Here is a 19,448-nt window from a genome sequence, read left to right on the forward strand (position 1 = left end):
TTCCACATTGTTACATGGCAAATACACACAGGGCAAGGACCAAAGTATACGGCTCGACACATGAAATATCCAGACATAGTCATGAGAGGCACCTCAAAGGGAAGGCCAGGAATGGCAGAGGCAGGATTTCTTGTGTGTTGCTAAAGTAGGTACCAACTTAGCCTAGAAATTTGGAAATTCAAGGCCAGCTGATTATGCCACAAGGAGCCTTCAAAACACTCATGAAAAATGGAATTAAAAGATCTTGGAATTTCCCACACACACTTTTATCTATGTACTGTAAAGCCTTGGAGCCTGATCTGGATCAACTTATTCTTTTCTTTTTATGATTATTATATTCTTATGAAGATATATTTCACTTATCCTACCATTTAATCATTCAGGCACATCAAGAAGATGTGTGCACAGGGATTGGGAAGGGGGAGAAAGGGAGAACCTATCATAAGCTTGGATATATCCCCCCAACAAGGGTACAGATAAGAGAAATATGGGTAAAAGGAGACAATGGACCATGTAAGATAAAAAATAATGAAAACAATGAATAATTGATCAAAGATTCATGAGGATGAAAGGGGGAATGGAGGGAAGAAAAGAGGAGCTTATACTCAGGGCTCAAGTAGAAAAATTTTGGAAATGATGGTGGCAACATATGTACAAATATGCTTGATTCAATTGATGTATGGATGTTGTAAGAGCAGTAAGAGCCCCGCATAAAGTGATCTTTTAAAAATGAAAATATGTGTGCAATCATCACCACAATCAAGTTCAAAACATGTCTTTCCAGACTCATTTTCCTTAGGTCTCCATGTTCCCTGTCATATGATGCCATTCCCCTAGGCAACTAGCCATCCAGTGCTGACTATAAAGATCCACCCATCCTAGCATAGATATAGAAAAATCTATGTAAATAAAATAAAAACCTTCAACAACAACAAAAAAATCTCAACAATGATAAGACAAAAACATAAAGCGCACTCCAAAGGAAAGCATAAAACAGTATGCTTTCCACACACTCTTTGAAGTCCCTTCCCATATGAGCACAAGGGGGCTTCAAGACGTTCATGGAAAATATGCACTACCTTGGTCACAAGCATTTAAGTGCCTCAAATATTAGATTTGTTTCTGGGTGTCTTTGACCCGCTAATTTCAAAAATGGCACCAGTTTTCCCCTATCAGCTCTAGTTTTTGAGATATAGAACATCTGCCACATGCCATTCTTCACTCTGCTTGCCATTAAAAATTTAAATTTTTAAATCACGAAATTTTAATGTAGTGTTAGCTAAGCTGAGATAAAGTACATGCAGTCTTTATTTACAGTAGTTTGTGCTGTACTAAATATTCACATCAAGTTGTGCTTCACATAGTGTCCTTGGATCCAAACACATATTTAAACAGGCAAATTACATGGACAGCGTAAATTACACCCAACCCAGGAGAAAATCCTTGCTGACTCACTACGGTCAGAAGACCAACATCTGCCCCAAGTACCACTTCCATTTTTAAACAGCAAGCAGTTTAATCTGTTTGCATAAAAGAAGGCAAGAAAAGACTAACAGATCATTAAATAAGGATCCCTAATGGCATAATAGATTATGTGTTTGGCTGATAACCACAAAGTCAGCTGTTCAAGCCCACTAGTCAGAGTGTAAAAGAAAGATGAGACTTTCTGTTCCCATAAAAATTTACAGCCTCAAAAACAAGAAAAGTTCCAACTTGTTCCTATAGAGTTGCCATGAGTCATAAGTGAGTTTGGTCGAGAAATAGAGATTCAAATGTTCTGAAACCCAGAATGGGTCTATCAGAGTTCAAACACCTTCATTAAAATGAAAATGTTCCACTCTTCTTATAAAAGGGTACAACTTCTCCACCTGTGCACAGAAACTAATGAACAAAATGTTAGAATTTTCTTATAAAGAAGTTTAGAATACACAACTGTGCTCACATAAGAATTTGCTCAGACTTATCAGTAGAAACCATGAAGAGGAGGAGAGAATCGAGCAACATCTTCCAAAAATTGAAGAAAAAAAATACCTGCCTTGGAGAAAATGCTTCCCAACTCACTATGGTCAGAAGACCAACATCCACCAAGCACAAGCAAGAGACCACCATATAGCCCAACTCAACACAGAAGCCAATGCACTGATAACAATTACCAGGGCAACATGGCCTCAGAGGGAAAAGAAGGCCAAGGAATGTCCCTCCAAATACAGCATTTTTATATGAAGGAAAATAAGAAAACACCCAATATAAAAGTTCCGAGATGATAGCAATGAATCTACAGATTGTGTTAATAATTCTGAATGTCAACGGCATCAATTCGCCCATGAAAAGACAAAGCAGACTGTTTCACAAAACAACCTATCAATCTGTTGCTTACAAGAGTGACATCGTGTTGATGGGCGCGATGAGGTAGCTGAGGCTCCAAGCGGTTGGTGACATGACTTGACCAAGGTTAAACAGCCATCTAGGAGCCATGTCTACTTTGTTTCCCTCACTCTTCCCCCGTGTGACTGAGACGCTCTGGTTTAATCTGGATCGGCCCTGTGTGGAGGAGACTGAACTGCAACAGCAGGAACAGCAGCATCAGGCCTGGCTCCAGAGCATTGCAGAAAAGGACAACAACCTGGTACCTATTGGCAAGCCAGCCTCAGAGCACTATGATGACGAGGAGGAAGAAGATGATGAAGATGATGAAGATAGCGAGGAAGACTCAGAGGATGATGAGGATATGCCGGACATGAACGAGATGAATGATTACAATGAGTCACCTGACGATGGAGAGGTCAATGAGGTGGACATGGAAGGCAATGAGCAGGATCAAGACCAGTGGATGATCTAGGCACACAGGAGTGCCCTAGTGACATCCTGGCCAGCCCAACCCACCGTGCACCACCTGCAGAACCAGCTGGGGGTCCCAGCACCTAAAAGCTGAACCTTGGACACTTCCACGGCCGCTGCCAACGCCTGGTCTCCTGGGCCTCTCCCAGGTCAATCGCCTTTCTTGAATCCCTAGGGCCTGCACCCACCCCATCTTCCTGGCCAGTACATCTCTCCTTGGCTGCCAGGTCTAGTTTAGTTCTGATTCTCTTTAATAAAGACACAGGTCTGGTTGACATTTAAAAAAAAGAGTGACATCGTAAACTCACAGACAAAAATAGGTTAAAAATAAAGGGCTGGTGGAAAATATAACAGGCAAATGGCAACTTAAAAGAGGAGGGGTTGTAATTCTAATCTCCAACAAAATTGACCTCAAGGTGCAAACCATAACAAGAGACAAGGAGGGGCACTGTATAATGCTCAAAGGAATGATAAACCAGGAACCAGTGAGCATAATAAAAATATACGTGCCTACCGAGAGACCTGGAATATTTGTCAAGTAAAATAATAAAAGATGAGAAAAGAAATCACAGAATCAACAATCATAGTAAGTGACTTTAACACACTGCTATCAGAAAAAGATCACTGGGAAAGAAGTTCAGCGAGGAACTACAGAGCTACACATTACAATTAGGCAACTGGACGGGATAGATATTTATAGAGCCTTCCATGCAAATGCACAAAAAATCACATTCTTTTCAAGTGCGAATGGCTCATTTTCAAAAACAGACCACATGCTGGAGCATAAGTTGAGCCTGTGTATATTTGAACACATATAGATTGCTCAGACATCTTTTTCTTGGATCACCATGACTTAAAGCCTGAAAAACAAAAGCAAACAACTGGAGGATTAAAAATGATCTTCTGTGACATTAATGGGTACTGGTCAGACTAGCAAAAGCCTTAGGAAATTTCTAGGAAGTAATGATAATGAGAATACAACATATCAAAACCTATGGGATACAGCAAAAGCAGTTATCAGAGGTAGCTTGCTAGCAGCAAGTGAATATACAAAATAGGAAGAGAGACTCATCACTGATGTCTATCACAAAACCTCCAGCAACTACAAAAGAGTCCACAGAAACAACACTTCCAATGGCAAAAGAAAAGACATAATAAATATAAGGGCAGAGTTAAACCAGTGGGAAGACATGATAACAATACAAAAGATCAACGCAGCAAAAGCTGGTTTTTTTTAAAGGATCAGCACACCATTGGCAAGCCTAACCAAGAAAAAAAACATAGCAAACTTCCATAGCCAGACTGAAGGATGAAACAGCCTCCGTGGAAAGCAATCTGGTGATATTTAAAGCAAATGGAAAATGAACCACCGTACACCCCAGCTATCCCTCTGCTAGTCGTACATCCAGTAGAAGTACAAAATAAACCACGACCAGTCTCCTGTGCTCCAATATTTATGGTGGCACAATTCAAACTCGCAAAGAATTGGAAACAATCTAAACGTCTATGGATAGATGAGTGGATTAGAAAACTATGACACACAACAGACTTGAGGAGGCAGAGAATCTCACCAGTTACCTAGAAGATAACCAAGCAGACCTCAGCAAATAGGAAAAGTAGTCTAAGGAGACAATCAAAGAAGCTGAAGAAAACTCGAGAGTCATGTCTGATGTTATGAAAAGGAACAATACCGGATTACCGGAACAAGACACAAAAAAAGAAGTCAACAGCAAAAATAGTGAGGGAATTCTTAGAGGAAAACTTCCCCAGCTTAATAAATTAAAATCAGGCAACCATTCACGAGGCTGAAAGAACACCAGCCAGACTGAATGCGAAGAAGAGGTCACCAAGAAACATAATTGTCAAATTATTCGACTATGAGGAAAAGGAGATCATAAAAGCAGCTAGGGAAAAGCAAACAGTCACGTATAAAGGTACCCCAATAACAGTATGTTCAGACCTATCATCAGAAACGATGAAGAAGAGAAGGGAATGGAGTAACATATTCCAAAAATTGAAGGAAAATAACACAAACCCAAGAATACTTTACCCAGCCATATTATCTATTAAGATAGATGGAAAAGTGAGTCTTCCCAGACAAGGACAACCTCAAAGAATGAATAAAAAGAAACCCAGCCCTTCAAAAGATCCTTGCCGATTGAGTATAGGAAGATTAACACTCACTGAGGGAAAATAAGAGATCATTACATAGAACAATTCCACCCGTAGGGCAACAAATTGGAAACAGCCCCTAGGATAGCATCAGTCAATAGTGGAAAGAAGGCAAACATAAAGCACACACACAACACAAGCAGATAAGATAGGTAGATTGGAAAATATCCAACACAAAAGGTACAAGATGACATCACATAGTCCGCAGATGGATATAATAACACTGAGTATCAATGGCCTGAACTCAGGTATTAAAAGGTAGAGGCTAACAGTCTGGCTCTGAAAAATAACCAATCAATCTGCTGCCTCCAGGAGACTCATCTCTAGCTTGCAGACAAAAACAGTTTGCGAATTAAAGGCTGGAGAAAAATATACCAAGCAAATGGCAATGCAAAAAAAAGCAAGGGCAGCGATCCTAGCATCTGACCAAATTGACCTGAAGATACAGACCATAACAAGAGACAAGGATGGGCACTATATAATGCTCAAGGGAACAGTAGACCAAGAACCAGCGAGCATAATAAACATATATGCACCTCACGAGAGACCTGCAAAATTTGGAAGTCAAACACTCCAAAAGATGAAAAAAGAGATCACAGGCTCAACGATTATAGTTGGTGATTTTAATACACCACGCTCTGAAAAAGACAGATCGTTGGGAAAGAAACCCAACAAGGAGACCACAGATCTAAATAGCACAATTGGACGACTTGACTTGATAGATATTTTCAGAGCTTTCCACCCACATGCAAAGAAATTCACATTCTTTTCAAATCCACATGGTACATGTTCGAAAATAGGCTCCATGCTGGGACACAAGTAAAACTTGAGTAAATTCAAGCACATAGAGGTTATACAGACATCTCTCTCCAACCACTGTGCCATACGGCTGGAAATTAACAGAAAGATGGTGAAGAAAACAAGAGCAAACCATTGGCGTATGAACAATTTTCTATTGCAAAAGGAGTGGGTATTAACCCAGGCCAGAGATGAAAACATGGAGCTTCTAGTAACCAATGAGAATGAAAATATGACATACCAAAACATGTGGGATACAGCAAGGGCATTTATCAGAGGAAGACTGATAGCAATAAATGCACACATTAAAAAAGAAGAGAGACTCGTGGATGATGTGCTGGCACAAAACTTACACCAATTAGAGCAGAGTCAACAGAACTAATAGCAAGAGGATATAATAAAAGGCAGAGCAGAGATACAGGAGAAGGAAAACAAGAAACCTATGGAAAAATCCATGCCACTAAAAGATGGGTCTTTGAAACAATTAACAGAATTGACAGACCGCTGGCAAATCTAACCAAATAAAGGAAGGAGCAAACTACATTTGCAAGGATGAGGGATGAAATAGGGGACTTTGCATTGGACCCTAATGAAATCAAAAGGGTAATTACAGTACCATGAAGGTCTATACTCTAACGAATTCAACAACTTGGAAGACATGGACAAATATTTGGAAATGCAATCCCTCCCTAGACTATCCCAGATGGATGTGAAGAACCTCAACTGACCCATCGCAATGGAAGATATAGACAAGATAATAAAGGGATTACCAACCAAAAAATTCCCCGGGCCAGATGGCTTCACGGGAGAATTCTACCAAACACTTAGGGAAGAACTGACACTAATACTGTACAAACTCTTCCAGAACACAGAAAAAGAGAAAACTCCCAAAACCTTTCTATGAAGCTAGTATAACTCTGATACCTAAAGTGGGCAAAGATACCACAAGAGTCGAGAAATACAGACCAATATCCCTAATGAACATTGATGCAAAAATCCTTAACAAAATACTGGCCAATAGAATACAGAAGAATATTAAAAAATTCTTCACCATGACCAAGTGGGATTCATACCAGGGATGCAGGGATGGTTCGACATATGAAAGACCATCAGCATTATTTGCCACATTGGCAGGAAATATGATAAGAACCACATGATAATATTGATAGATGGGGAAAGGGCATTCGACAACATGCAACATGCATTCCTGTTTAAGACACTCAAGAAGATAGGAATAGAAGGAAAATTCCTCAATATTTTACAAGACATATAAGAAAAACCACAGCCAACAGTAGTTAATGGGGAAAAGACAAAAACAATTCCACTGAAAAAGGGGACCCGACAAGTATGCCCCTTGTTCCCACTCCTATTTACTGGAGGTCCTATCTAACAACATAAAACAAAGGAAAGATATTAAAGGTATTCAATTGGGCAAGGGAGATGCAAAATTCTCATTATTCACAGACAATATGATTCTACATATCGAAGACCACTTAAACTCCACAAGCGGAGGGGTGAAAGCAATAGAGGAATATGGTGGAGTGGCAGCATACAAAATCAACAAACAGAAGTCTATTCGGCTGCTCTACAAATCAGACAAGCTCACAGAAGAGATGGTTAAAACGGTAGTACCCTTTACAATAGCCAAGCACAAATTGAAATACCTAGGGATATACCTGACTAAAAAAATGAAAGATTTGTATGAGCATAATTATACAGCACTACTACAAGAAATCAAGAGTGACCTCAACAAATGGAAGACTATCCCATGCACGTGGATTGGTAGACTCAATATAGTAAAGATGACAGTTCTGCCCAAGGCACTATATAAGTTCAATGCTATCCCGATACAAATACCACCATCCTTCTTCAGAGAATTGGAAAAACATTACCAACTTCATATGGAGGGGGGAGAAGTCCAAAATTAGCAGAGAACTCCTGAAGAGGGACAAAGTGGGAGGGCTTGCTCTACCTGACTATAAGGCCACAGTAGTCAAAACAGTGTGGTCTGGTATAATGGCAGATACTCTGACCATTGGAAAAGAGTTTAAGATCCAGAAATTAAAACATCAGCATGAAGGTAACTGATCTTTAACAAGGGCCCAAAAAACATTAAATGGGAATCAGATGCCATCTTCAATAAATAGTGCAAGAAAAAAATGGATATCTACCTACAGAAAAATGAAGCAAGACGCTTACCTCACTCCACGCACAAAAATAAACTCAAGGTGGATCACAGACCTTGAGATAAAACCCCAAAAATTAGGGCCATTAATGAGGGAATTGGGACAAACCTCAGAACCTTGGTACCGAGAATACATAGGCTATCAGAAATAGGGAAGGATACAGATATAGAGGAGTCACAAATAGACAAGTGGGATACACTGAAGATAAGACACCTGTGTACATCTAAAGAATTCACCAAGAGGATAATAAGAGAGTCCACCGACTGGGAAAACAACTTTAGCAATGACACATCAGACAAAGGCCTTATTACTAAAATCGACAATACTTTGCAAGCTTGCAATAAGAGAAAAATTAATTGCCCACTGAAGAGGTGAACAAAGGGCCTGAAGAGAAGTTTCAGAGTCTGAAATCCGAATGGCTAATAAACATACGAGAAGACTTCTGGGAAGATGGCGGACCAGGGGACCCGCATATTCTGAGAGGTCTTTTGAACAAAGAGGGTTAGGTGTCCAGGTAGCCGAGTGGCAGGTGCCTGGTGAGTGAAATATCCCTACCCCACGGACAGCACCCCACCCCCATGCCACGTAATTATCCTAAGCTGGGCCTCAGTGATCCAGGACCTGATTCATGGAACATCTCCGGTCACTAGCTATAGCCCCACTCCATCCCCAGATCAGGACCTTGAGCCCAGAGTCGCTTGCCTGCTCTAGGACCCCTACAGCAGCTGCCTGCTCATGGGACCCCACTAGGAGAGAAGCTTCCCTTTCCTGTGGATCCCATCTCCCCACGTGGCAGCTTCTGCCCTTGGGCTGGCGTCCCTCCCTCCATTCATCCAAGGCCAGGATAACTGACCTGCGGGCTGCCTAGGCAACCCCATGGGGGACCATCCACTCCCATTGCTGCCTAGGACCTCTCCACCGGCACCCCACTTGCCTGGCCACATGCCCCAGTCAGCCTAGTTTCCACTCCACTCCCTGCAAGGGAAGCGGAACTGGGCACTGCCCGCTGGCGCTAGCCTGCAGGCGGAAGCCATCCCGCTTCTACCCCTGACACTGCGTTTCCACCGGAGCAGCCACTTCAAGCTGACCTGCTTCACCGCAGAGACTCGTGCCGGTGGCCCAGTGCAGTAGACCTGCCTGACGCGGGGCGCCCCTTCCAACGCGGACAGCCCCTGGCACAACAGTGGGCGCCCCTGCCTACTGGGAGCACAAGCGACAGGGCTTTGCACTGCTGCTGCAGCAGCTTTGCCCTCCCCGGTGCCCTGCGGGGATGCCAGGGGCCTGAGGATCTGAGCTCTGAGTCTGCGACAGGCACATTCCTCCCAGGCAGAGGACAAGCGCCATTGCCTGCTGTTCCCCACCAGAGCCGCCACTGTCTGAACAGGCTCGGACCACGTCCCTGAGGAGCCTGCTCCGCTCAAGGACTGGTGGCTCAAGCAATAAACGCCCGCCTGCTAGAGAGCCAAGGACGCTGCTTTGTGGTCCCCAACAGAGCCGTCTGTGTGCCCTGGCTGGCTCTCACCACGGCGGTGCCCTGCGGGGTCCCCAGCACCAGCTCCTAAGCCTTCCCCAGCCCTTCCCAGTCGGCATAGGAGGCGGGCGCTGCATCCTGTGCCTCTCAGCACCCCCTTGTGACCCCAGCCTTCTCTGGCAGGTGCAGGAAGCCCACCGCTGGGAGGCTGCTCCCACCTGTGTAGCCTCCCCCCACAGGTTCAACTCTACAGGCCTGCAGGGACCTGGGAGGGCTTGCTGATCTGAAGAGCAATTTCCCCCAAAATAGCCCGGCTCCGGAGCCCAGATCGGCACCACTTCCCATGGCAGCAAGGCCTCGCCCACCTCTACCTTCTATTAGGCTTCAATAGAAATTGAAGGGAAAAGAAGGGGGAAAATTTATATTTATATATATATATACATATTTTATATTTATATTTATATCTCGTGCTGGCTTTTCTCTTTTATTTCTTTTACTTTCTGAGTTTTCTCTCTTCTTTCTTCCTCCTTTTTAATTATTCCTAGTACTTCTCTTCTGCCCCTTTTCTATAGGTTTTCCTTCTATCTCTTTTTTCTCCTTTCACTTCTACTATTACCACTTATTTTCTCTCCTCTGTTATAGCTTCTCCTTCTTCCTCTCCATATTTCCTCCCAATTTTTTGTTTTAAATTATTTTTAAAATTTTTAACCTTTTAAATTCTTTTTTTATTACTAGACAAAAAAAGGGCTGCTAAGGGTACCCTGAAAAACCAGGACAAAACAGCCTTAGGGTACTCACTGAGGCTCCAGCCCCCACTCCAGTCGTTGAAACATCTCACTACTGCGGGTCACTAAGCCTTCAGGGAACTCTGCCTACACAGCAATCTGACCCATTAATAGAGCTTTCCATCCAAATGCAAAGGATTTCACATTCTTTTCGAGTCCACATGGATCTTTTTCAAGAATAGACCACATGCTGGGACACAAGTCCAGCCTGAGTAAATTCAAACATATATATTATCCAGACATCTTTCTCAGATCACCATGCCATAAAGCTGGAGATTAATAAGAGGATGTCCAGAAAAACAAGGGCAAACAATTGGAGAATGAACAATGATCTCCTGTGACATGAATGGGTACAGGCCTAGATCAGGGAGGATATTGGGACGTTTCTAGAAACTAATGAGAATGAGAATGCAACGTATCAAAACTTATGGGACACTGCGAAGGCAGTTATCAGAGGGAGCTTGATATCATTAAATGCATATATGAAAAAAGAAGAGAGGTGTGTGACATATACATTAACACAAAACCTCCAACAACTAGAACAGAGTCAGCAGAACAACCCCTCCAAAAGCAAGAGAAAAGAAATAATAAAAAATCAGGACAGCGTTAAACCAGTGGGGGAAGACAAGAGAACAATGCAAAAAATAAATGCAGCTTAAAGCTGGTTCTATGAAAGAATTAACAAAATTGACAGTCCTCTGGCAAAGCTTACCAAGGATAGAAAGGAGAAAACATCAATAACAAGGATGAGGGATTAACCAGGGGCAATAACAGACCCCAATGAGATTAAAAGGATAATCACAACGTACTATGAAGGTCTGTATTCTAATGAATTCAGAAACATGGAAGACATGTATAAATATTTGGAAAAACAGTCTCTCCCTAGATTATCTCAGACAGAGATCAAGAACCTCAATAAACCAATAGCAAAAGAAGAAATAGAGAGGTCATCAAAAAAAACTACCAATAAAAAAGCCCAGGGCCAGATGGCTTCACAGCAGAATTCTACCAAACACTCAGGGAAGAGTTGACACTTATCCTCCGCAAAGTATTCCATAACATAGATGAGGATGAAAAACTCCCACACTCAATTTACGAAACCAGCATTACTTTGATATCCAAACAGGGCAAAGACCCCACAGTTATAGAGAATTACGGACCAGTATCTCTAATGAACATAGATGCAAAAATCCTTAACAAAATATTGGCCAATACAATACAAAAGTATATAAAATACATCATCCACCATGACCAGGTAGGATTCATCCCAGGGATGCAGGGATGGTTGAACATCTGAAAATCTATCAATATTATACACCATATCGAGAAGAAAAAGGATAAAAACCATATGATAATGTCCATAGATACAGAAAAAGCATTTGACAACATCCAACACCCATTTCTAATCAAGACACTCATGAAGATAGGATTGGAAGGTAAGTTCCTCAAGCTTATACAAGCTATCTAGGAAAGACCAACGGCCAACATCATAGTCAATGGAGAAAAGACAAGAACAATCCCACTGAAAAAGGGTACAAGACAAGGATGCTCCCTGTCCCCTCTTCTATTCAATATCGTTTTGGAGGTTCTGGCTAACAACATAAGACAACGGAAAGACATCAAAGGGATTCAAATGGGAGAGGAGGAGGTGAAACTATCACTATTTGCAGGTGACATGATCCTGTACATTGAAAACTCCAAAAACTCCACAGCTGGAGTACTTATAGTGATAGAGGAATATAGAAGAGTAGCAGGATACAAGATCAATAAACAGATGTCAGTAGGTTTTCTATATGCATCGGACAGGACCATGGAAGAGGGGGTTAAGAAGGAAGTACTCTTCACAGTATGTAAGAACAAACTGAAATACCTAGGAATATATTTAACAAAAAATACTAAAGACTTATACAAGGGAAATTATAAGACCCTACTATAGGAAACCAAAAGCAACTTCCACAAATGGAAGAACATCCCCTACTCATGGATTGGAAGGCTTAACATAGTAAAGATGACAGTTCTTCCTAAAGCACTTTACAAGTTCAATGCTATACCAATTCAAATACCATCAACCTGCTTCAAAGAATTGGAAAAACTGACCATTTTCATATGGAGAGGGAAGAAACCCAGAAATACCAGAAAACTCCTCAGGAAGAAGGACACAGTGGGAGGACTCACCTTACCCGATTTAATGCCTATTACACAGCTACAGTGGTCAAAATAGTGTGGTACTGGCACAATAACAGACACTCAGACCAGTGGAAAAGAATAGAAAGCCCAAGAGTAAAATCATCAGCATATAGACAACTGATCTTCGACAAGGGTCCCAAAACCATCAAGAGGGAAGCGGATGCCCTTTTTAAAAAGTGATGCTGGAAACAATGGATAGCCACATGTAGAAAGATGAAACAAGACGTTTACCTCACCCCGTGCACAAGAATAAACTCAAGGTGGATCACAGACCTAGAAGTTAAACCCCAAACCATCAGGGCCATCAAGGAGGGAATTGGGACTAACCTCAGAGCACTGGCCCAGGGAACTCATAGGCTCACTGCAATAGGGAAGGCTACACACACAGGTGAACTGGAAATCGACAAATGAGATTTAATAAGAATAAAGCACCTGTGCGCCTCGAAAGACTTCACCAAGAGGGTGACAAGGCAACCCACAGACTGTGAGAGGATTTTTAGTAATGACACATCGGACAAAGGGCTCATTACTAAAATCTACAACATCATCATGACCCACAAATAGAGGAAAACAGTTAACCTCTTAAGGAAGTGGGCAAAGGAACTGAAAATAACTTTCACTAGGGAAGAGACACATATAGCCAACAAGCATATGAGAAAGTGTTCAAAGTCCCTTGCCATAAGAGAAATGCAAATCAAAACAACGATGAGATACCACCTAACACCCCTGAGGCTAGCCCAAATCAGCAAATCAGAGAGCAACAAGTGTTGGAGAGGCTGTGGTGAAATAGGAACCCTCCTCCACTGCTGGTGGTCGTGTAGATTTGTACAGCCACTGTGGAAAGCAATCTGGCGACACTCAAAGAAAATGGAATTTGATCTACCTTATGACCCAGCCATCCCTCTACTGGGCATATACCCGGTGGAAGCAACAAATAAAACACGACCAGTCATATGCGTTCCAATGTTTATTGCAGCACAATTTACAATCGCAAAGACTTGGAAACAACCTAAGTTTCCATCGATAGACGAGTGGATTAGTAAACTCTGGCACATACACACAATGGAGTACTATGTAGCACTGAAAAGTACGGATGATCACATGAAACACGTTGTTTCATGGTAAGAGCTGGAAGGAATCATGTTAAGTGAGGTAAGCCAAACTCAAAAGGACAGGTATAACATGAGTCCCCTGAGGTAAGTACAATCAGCATACCAGGAATAGAAGAATAAACACCTATCTGGCAATAAACGGGTGGAAGCATAGATAGTTGGAGGGAGGGCAGGCCACACCTAGGGAGGTATATGAGAGTCCTACATAAAGAAGGGGAAGGAGGGCAGGTTGCGGTGAGAAGCTGGGTGGGGAGAAACTGAGTTGATGGCACAGGGGGAACAGGGCACTAGCCCACCCAGGGGAAGAGTATTGGTTGTGTGCCCACAGAACAGGAATGTGCATACAGACCACACCACGACACGCCAAACCAGAAGGGCAAAGTAACGCACAGAGGAATCCACAAAGAGACTGGACCATACACTGACCTGAACCAGAATTAGCCCGTCCTCCACCATGGAAGGGAGTACCACAGAAAATGAAAATAGATTGCCTGGTGTGGGAAAGGAACTGACCTACCACACCACACCCAGAAGGAAGCTGGATCACAGGAAGGAGGAAGAACAGAGCGGAGCACACCTGGGCCCACCAAGCTCAGAGGACAATAGCCCAGCTCGGAAGGCCCAATGTACAGAGAGGACCATATAGCCAGCCCCAGTGCGAGATGCAACATCCTGCACTGACCCATGGCCTACACTGGACAGCACCGGAGACACAGTGTGGTACGTGGGACTGAGCTGACCCCATCACACTGAGGCAAAACCCATCAGACTCATCTGGAAAACACTCCTAAAGGTTAAATACACAGACCTTAAACTACTAAAAGGCTTTTCTCTTTCCCCCCCCCCTTTTTTTTTTCTTCGTTTAAATTTGTGTGTCACTGGCTTTATTGTTTGTTAGCTTGTCCGTGTTGCTGCCATCGTCACCATATTCTTATGTGCTATTTTGGTGCTGTCAAAGCCATCCCCAATTTTATGCACATATTAAGATAGCTGCAGGTCCACCTAGATAAGATAGGCTGGACAAACAGTATGAGAAGAAAATAACGGGACCAACAGTCCCAGGGGAACATGACTGTGTAAAAGGTAGGGGAGGAGAGGAGGCGTTGGCCAACCCAGGGACAAGGGAACCGTGAGTGGTTCAAAACCAGTGCCAGGGAAGGGAGGGGATGGCTACTAGGGAGTGCCCAAGGGCAAGGTAACTGACAGGAATTACTGAAACCAGAGTGAAGGCTGAACATGGTAGTGGGAAAGGCGGAAAGCAAAAGGAAATAGAGGAAAGGGGTAGGAGGCAAGGGGCATACTTAGAAGCCTAAATACAGACATGTACATATGTGAATATATTCATGATTATGGGTGAAATAGACCTATGTGCATATATTTATAGGTTCAGTGTAGGGTAGCAGGTGGACATTGGGCCTCCTCACGCGCAGACTCCCTCAATACAATAGCACCTTGCTCAGCTACACGGTCATTCCATGATACCCACCTTCCTGACATGATTGCTGAAGGCAGATGTGTGCATAAGCAAATGTGAAGAAAGCTGATGGTGCCCAGCTCTCAAAAGATATAGCATCTGGGGTCTTAAAGGCTTGAAGGCAAACAAGCGGCATCTAGCTTGGAAGCAACAAAGCCCACAGAGAAGAAGAACACCAGCCTGTGTGAACACGAGCTGTTGAAGGGATCAGGTAGCAGACACCAAAGAACAAAAATCATTATTATGTGATCACCTTCCCCACATAAACGCTGAAGACAAATGTGTGCATAAGTAAGTGTGGTGAAGAAGGCTGATGGTGCCTGGCTATCGAGAGATATAGTGTCTGGGGTCTTAAAGGCTTGAAAGTAAACAAGCGGCCATCTAGCCCAGAAGCAACAAAGCCCACTTGGAAGCAGCACACCAACATGTGTGATCATGAAGGGTTGAGGTTACCAGGTTTCAAGCACCAAAGGCGGGGGCGGGGGGAGATCATATCATGTGAATGAGGGGAATGCATGATGGGGATCCAATGCCCATCTGTAGACAACTGGACATCCCTTGCAGAGGGGTAGTGGGGAGGAGATGAGTCACTCAGGATTCATTGTAGCAATAATGAAACTCACAACCTTCCTCTAGTTCTTAAACACTTCCTCCCCCCAACTATCATGATCCCAATTCTACCTTGCAAAGCTGGTTAGACCAGAGGATGCACAGCGGTACAGATGGGATCTGGAAACACAGGGAATCTAGGACAGATGAACCCCTCAGGACCAACAGTGAGAGTGGCGATACCGGGAGGGAAGGTAGGGTAGAAAGAGGGAAACGATCACGGGGATCTACATATAACCTCCTCTCTTGGGGATGGGCAACAGAAAAGTGGGTGAAGGGAGAAGTGTAAGATAAGATAAAATAATAATTTATAAATTATTAAGGGTTCATGCGGGAGGGGGGAGCGGGAAGGGAGGGGGAGGGAAAAAAGGAAAATGAGGAGCTGATTCCAGGAACCCAAGCAGAAAGCGAATTTTGAGAATCATGAGGGCAATGAATGTATAAGTGTGCTTTACACAATTGATGTTTGTATGGATTGTGATAAGAGTTGTATGAGCCCAATAAAATGATTTTAAAAAATAAATAGATAACAAAAGATTTTTTTTAAACATACGAGAAAATGTTCCCGATCATTAGCCATAAGAGAAATGCAAATCAAAACAACTATGAGATACCACCTAACACTCTCAAAAATAGCCAAATTCAAAAAATCAGAAATCAACAAGTGTTGGAGGGGCTGTGGTGAGATAGGAACTCTCATCCACTGCTGGTGGACCTGCAGGAGGGCGTACCAAGAAGGCAAGAAAACAGAACAGAACGGTATCAGGAGCAAGGAAAAGACACAAAGCCCCTGAAGACTCCCCCAAATAGACTTCATGCTCGGAAGGGAAGCTCCCCAAATTCCCCCAGGGCCAGTGGGGAAGCAGTCATAAAGGTCAGCAGGGTGACCTAGAATTATGTATGTAAAAATGTGCTTGATGCCACTGAGGTGTGGGCTATTGCAAGAGCTGTAAGACCCTCAATAAAATGTTTTTTAAAAAAGAAGCTTGCAGTCAACTTCGATTCTGAAACACTTAACACGAAGTATCCACTGACTTCTCAATATTAAAGGTATTCTGAAATGTTTACTGCATAATTTGAAGAAGAAAAATTTACATCTTCAAAATATCTTTGAAAATTGCTGTCAGTCTTACTTTTTCAACACCAAATTGCCCTCACACCTGCCATAGGTGTGCCTGTTTTAATTTATTTTTTATCTTCTTCTCTTGCAAGATGTATTCTGACTTTGCAGTACCCAACTTGTAGCTTCCAGAGTGCGCAGCCAACCACACCAAAAAGCACGCACTACTCTGAGAAGTTGTAACTCAAAGTGACCCTAAAGGACAGAGGAGAACTGCCTCGCAGAGTTTGAAACCTCTAAGTCTTTTATAGACTGCAGAGTGACTCATGAGCTCCAACCACTGACCTGATAACTGACAGCTCAATCCATAACAACCTAGGATGGGTCCAACACAGCTCCCCTTGGAAGTCCATTAGCACCATTTCAAATAATTCTTACCTTTGTTGTCTTATCCTGTAATTTGTGCTTTATCCTATAATTTTGTCTTATCCTCTAATTCTTACATGTTAAACTAGGGTGATAAATTAATAAGTTAGCATACCTTAATATCTGAAAATAGTGTGGAACACAGAAATTAAGAAATTAGAGAAGATGCCGTCTATCTAAGGCAAGTGTCTGAATCAGCACCGCAAAGAACCGCAGGAACGGGCCTAGAAACCACGACACCAGGAAAAGGATGCTGCTGTTGGTACTGGGCTCTGTTATCAATGAGGACCATGCCACACCATCACGTCTGTCCCTCCCTACTCACCGTGACCACAGAATGAAACTGTGCTTGACCTGCACCATCCTCACCATTGTGGTGCTTCAGTCAATGGTTGCAGCCATCCTATCAAGCCATCTTATTGGGAATCTTACTCCTTTTCATTGGCCCTCTCCTTTACCAACAAAGTTGTTCTCTCCCAGGGACTGGGTTCCCCTAGTGACATAGCCAATGTATTTGAGACAAAGCCTCACCAACCTTGCATCCAAGAAACACCCTGGCTGTGCTCTTTGCAACACAGATGTGTTTGTTTTCTAGCTGTCCACGGTGCTTTCAATGTTCTTCGCAAAGACCATCATCCAAATGCATCGATTGTTCTGCAGCCTCTGTTACTCATTGTCCAACTTACACCTGTATAGGAGGCCATCCAAAATACCACTACACGGAAGATTTGTCCTTCATGCCCCTTGCTCCCGCTCTGATCACTGTAGCCTTCTGTGGGAATGGTGTTTGCGCCTATTTAAGACTTGCTCTCAAATAAAAATGCAGGGCAAAGGAGACTACTGGTATGAAGTAATCTAAAAGTCATTCAGAATTATGTGTATTCAACTACACTGACCAGACACGTACAGGCAGAGAGAGATAGATGGGGAGAGAGAGGTTAAACACTATGCAAAGTAACTCGGGCAACTCTAGATTAGGGCTCAAGCCACCTAAGACCATGTAGCTTTGCAGACCGCACACGTCTGCATCACATATTGTTTTGTGTAATGTCAGTTAACAACATAGTGCTCAGGCATTGAAATCCAAGCTGAGAGTGCAGGGGGGAGGCCTGCAACAGCACCGGAAGAATGGGTTTCTTTCAACTCGACAGTGCTCCAAGCTCTTGAGCCCTTGATCAAGCCTTCTCCTGTCTCAACAAATGTGGCTCGTTCCAGGATTCTGAGAGTATCCCCAGGCAACCCAACATTGGACCTCTCTCTAGTTACATCCTCTGCATCACTTCACCCTCAGACGATGACTGTCTTCTCCACTCCCCATCTGGGACTCCTATCCCTTTTATGGGAAGGAAGGCAGCCCTCCCAGATAACAGGGAGAACAGGTTTCAATACCATGAGGAAATAGTACATCAGAATGACTTCCACCCACTTTGGAAGACACAGAGCTTCAAAACCTGGGGAACATGACCCACCTGAGTTAAGTGTGCCCCCTTCTTGCAGTTGATCCCTCCAATGAAGACCGTGTTGGGCATGACTGGCTTGGGGTGCTCCAACACAAAGTCGTATCTTAAGAGCAGTATGGAGCCCTTCTGAAGTAATGTGGTCACGTCCACATCTCTCCTGAGGGTTTTTGAGGCCAGGTCTTGGTACATCCCATGCAGAAGGAGGAGTAGCGGGATCTCGAACAAATTCACGAGGAAGTTGGCCACTCTTTGTGGGAGAGTCATCTGGTCTGAGAACAGAGTGTAGTCCCTGGGAATGTAGGACACGGGGTTTGGGCTCCCACTGATCACATATTCCAGGACACCCGGAAAACCCCGGTACAGGTAAACGGAGGGCAGGCCCAAGTACTCGCCCAGGATCACACCACTGGGAACGATCGGGTCTGTGAGAAGGGCATCAAACCTGCTCTCCCTGAGGAACCGCAGGGTCTCTGAGTCCTTCAGGAGGCTCTCACAGTTGAGAAGGTACATTCTACCAAGACTCATGATGTTCCTGTACTCGGTCAGAGGATGGCTCAGGAAAGACCTCAACGTGAAAAGGCTGTTTCCAAAGGAGCGGAATCGGTCCTTCAGCTCTTCCTGGGTGTAGGGCACTGAGTAGGTCCTCCTGCTGTAGTACCGCGATTCCCCCACAAGCAAACTGACCTCTGGCACCAGCACCACGATGTCATGGCCCCTCTCACTGAGCAGCTCCACGATCTCCTTCATGCTGAGCCAGTGGCTTCCATCCACAGGGACAACCAGCAGCTTCTCGCCTCCAACCACCCCCCACAGCGCTAGCAAGTAAAGTCCCACAGAAGCCCTCTGCGAAGCTCGGAGAAGGCCGGCCAT

General features: G+C 43.6%; 2 pseudogenes; one reads left to right on the forward strand and one right to left on the reverse strand.

Moving 5' to 3' along the window:
- The first annotated feature begins 2,400 nt into the window (after positions 1-2,400).
- On the forward strand, positions 2,401-2,932 carry LOC142424164 (anaphase-promoting complex subunit 15 pseudogene; annotated as a pseudogene).
- A 15,592-nt stretch (positions 2,933-18,524) lies between these two features.
- Positions 18,525-19,448, reverse strand: LOC142424802 (UDP-glucuronosyltransferase 1A6 pseudogene; annotated as a pseudogene).

This window comes from Tenrec ecaudatus, chromosome 13 (assembly GCF_050624435.1).
Source record: "Tenrec ecaudatus isolate mTenEca1 chromosome 13, mTenEca1.hap1, whole genome shotgun sequence".
NCBI lineage: Eukaryota > Metazoa > Chordata > Mammalia > Afrosoricida > Tenrecidae > Tenrec > Tenrec ecaudatus.